Here is a 3963-nt window from a genome sequence, read left to right on the forward strand (position 1 = left end):
AATAGCGCTGCTAGGAATTTACCCAAGGGATATAGGAGTACTGATGCATAGGGGCACATGTACCCCAATGTTCATAGCAGCACTCTCAGCAATAGCCAAAACATGGAAAGAGCCTAAGTGTCTATCAACGGATGAATGGATCAAGAAGATGTGGTTTATCTATACCATGGAATACTACATGGCAATGAGAAACAATGAAATCTGGCCATGTGTAGCCACATGGATGGAACTTGAGGGTGTTATGCTGAGCGAAATAAGTCAGGCAGAGAAGGACAAATACCATATGTTTGCACGGATAGGAGGATTAGGAGGAACTTAACGGAGGACCGTGGGGGAGAAGAAGGGAGAAAATAGTGGGGAGAGTGAGAGAGGCAAACCATGAGAGACTCTTGAATGCTGAGAACAAACTGAGGACTGATAGGTGTGTGGGGGGGCGGGGTGATGGGCATGGAGGAAGGCACTTGAGGGGATGAGCACTGGGTGTTATATGGAAGCCAACTTGACAATAAACTATTTGTAAGATAAAATAAAATAAAATTTGTATGGAACCACAAAAGATCTGGAATAGCAAAAGTAATACTGAAGTAGAAAACCAAAATTAGAGGCATCACCATCCCAGACTTTAGCCTCTACTACAAAGCTGTCATCATCAAGACAGTATGGTTTGGGGACAAAAACAGACACACAGACCAATGCAATAGAATAGAGAACCCAGAATTGGATCCACAAATGTATGACCAACTAATCTTTACAAAGCAGGAGAAGAGTATCCAATGGAAAAAAGACAGCCTCTTTAACAGACAGTGTAGGGAGAACTGGACAGCAACATGCAGAAGAATGAAACTAGATCATTTTCTTATACCATACACAAAAATAAACTCAAAATGGAAGAAGGACCTGAATGTGAGATGGGAAACCATCAAAACCCTAGAGGAGAAAGCAGGAAACAACCTCCTTTACCTCAGCCGCAGCAATTTCTTACTTGACACATCTTCAAAGACAAGGGAATCAAAAGCAAAAATGAACTATTGGGACCTCATCAAGATTAAAAGGTCTGCACAGGAAAGGAAACAATCAACAAAACTATAAGGCAACTGACAGAATGGGAAAAGATAGTTGCAAATGACATATCAGATAAAGGACTAGTATCCAAAATCTATTAGGAACTCACCAAATTCCACACCCAAAAAACAAATAATTCAGTGAAGAAATGGGTAGAAGGCATGAACAGACACTTCTCCAAAGAGGACATCCAGATGGCCAACAGACACATGAAACGATGCTCAGTGTCCCTCATCATCAGGGAAATACAAATCAAAACCACACTGAGATACCTCCTTACGCCAGTCAGAGGGGCTAAAATGAGCAAATCAGGAGAATCTAGATGCTGGTGAGGATGTGGAGAAACGGGCACCCACCTACACTGTTGGTGGGAATGTAAACTGGTGCAGTCCCTCTGGAAAACTGTGGAAGTTTCTCAAAAAATTAACAATAGAACTTCCCTATGACCCAGCAATAGCGCTGCTAGGAATTTACCCAAGGGATACAGGAGTGCTGATGCATAGGGGCACATGTACCCCAATGGTCATAGCAGCACTTTCAACAATAGCCAAATCATGAAAACAGCCTACGTTTCCATCAACTGGCGAATGGATCAAGAAGATGCAGTTTATACATCCAATGGAATACTACATGGCACTGAAAAAGAATGAAATCTGCCATTTGTAGTAATGTGGATGGAACTGGGATATTATGCTAAGTGAAATATGTCAGGCAGAGAAAGATAGATACATATGTTTTCACTTATATGTGGATTAGGAGAAATTTAACAGAGGATCATAGGGAAGGGGAAGGGGAAAAATAGTTTAGGAGAGGGAGGGAGGCAAATCATGAGAGACTCCTAAATACTGAGGGCTCTTAGGGGCAAGGGAGACAGGAAGTTGGGTGATGGGCATGAAGGAAGGCACATGTTGGGATGAGCAGTGGGTGTTACATGGAAACCAACTTGTTATAAACTATATTAAAAATATATATCTGTGCACACTATTCCTTTCTTTTAAGGATCCAGAGCACAGTCCTGCAGATTCTAAAGATCTAGGATGTCCAGGAGAAAACATGGAAACCCATGGGAAACTTATTTACAGTTTCCTAGCCCACAGTGGAACTCTTTTGCTATATTCCCCTTCCTGAGTGTTTAGGACTCTGTCCCAACCACGGAAGGAGAACCTGCACAGATAATGCATTCCTTCACACAACTAACATTTTAGAGCACCTATCCTCCACCTCCCACCCCATTCCCATCACACAGCTGAGGCAGCTGAGGCACACACATAAAAGAGTAAAACCTTCTTCTCTGTGGTGTGGTGGAAAGAGCAAGAGCTCAGCAGTCAAGGACCTGAATTCAAATCTTGCTTTGACTCTTAATATGCTGTGTTATCTTGGGCACTTGACAAAACCTCTCTGAGCCTCAGTTTCATCACCTGTAAGGTGGGGTTAATAAAATTTACCTAATAATTCTGTGAGAATTATGACAGGTAAACCTTCCATCATCAATGTGTCCACCCATGGAAAGGAACCCTAATCCAACCCCCAACCCGTTTTGAGTATCTCTCCAATACCCTTACAGTCATGCTGTCTCTGAAAGAGAAACCCAGTCTCCTTCACTCTCAGTTAAGCATACATAGATAAACTTGATCTGTCTTGGGTGGTTCCATACAACTCCCCTGCCTCAACCCCAGCCCCCACCCCTTCTGTTCCATCATGCCTCTTACCCCTTTGCAGGTTGAGTTTTTCATAATAAGCTTTAATTCAGCTGAAAAAGCCCAGATATTCACAATGGAGCACTGAGCTTGCACATCAGAAGTGTATGAAGTGTTTATTACCACCAGGGAGCCATGCCAGAGAAAATTTTCCTCCTATTCTTCAAGCTTTAGCCAGGACCCTGAGCCCCCATGATTGATCAACTAATCTTTCTCTTTATACCTATATATCATGCATCCTTTCCTAGAAAAGAACAGAGTCCTTCTTCACATCATGAAAAATAATCCAGAAGCTGTTGCACAACCCCACCCCCCACACCAAACACCAAGGAATAGACACCCTTGCACAACCTCTTAGCATCTGTAGCTGGTATCATTGAGTCTTCATGTAATCCGGAAATGTTAGGGTCACTGTACTCCCTCCACTGATTAACTGCCCTAAGTTCCTTTAATAACCCCTGAGCCAGGCAGCAACCTCAGAGTTGACTTTTACATAAGATTTCCCCTTCTCTCCTGGTAGCTGGGCTCCTGAATAAAGCTCATATCCCTTTCCAATCAAAATTCCTTTCTCAAATATTGGCTTTTGGAGCAATGAGCAGCTGAGATTAGGTTTCAGTAACAAATTTTGGCAAGCCAGCCAGAAGCAATGACCCTGTGGTATCCAATTCCCCCATAGTCTCAAGGTGGAGCTGTTGGCCAGTAGCAGACCAAAGCTTCCTTCTTGGTTTCTGAGGCTAGTAACGTGGACAGCTTCAGGAGGTTAACTGTTACAAGCTAGTTAGTATCAGGGAGGGAATCTAAGGGCCCTGTTCCTGCAGCTCCTTAGACTATTTTTGTCTCCGGGAACCTCCCTGCTGATTCCAGACCCATGCTCTCTGCCAATTTCACATTTTGGTTGAAGTGGAAAGGAAAGTGGTATTTGGGGAAGTTGAGAAGTTCTGGACTAGGTAAATCCCTTGGAGTGCACACCTATGTAAGTTTCTCATTAATGAAGCACTATGTGTTTTTGTTTCCTTATTCTTGCTTTTCCCATTCAAAAGGCAGGGCTTTGGGGAGAAACTAAAAGGTGTTTGAATAATTATTAATTTATTTGTAATTTGGAACAGATCTTTTTTGTTGTGTGTGCAGGCATTGTGTTGTGTTAAATTTGTGCATATTGGGAAGTTCCATCTCTATCCCACCCAGTAGCACATTGGGTTAAATT

The sequence above is a fragment of the Crocuta crocuta genome, unplaced genomic scaffold (genome assembly GCF_008692635.1).
Source record: "Crocuta crocuta isolate KB4526 unplaced genomic scaffold, BGI_CrCroc_1.0 scaffold276, whole genome shotgun sequence".
Lineage (NCBI taxonomy): Eukaryota > Metazoa > Chordata > Mammalia > Carnivora > Hyaenidae > Crocuta > Crocuta crocuta.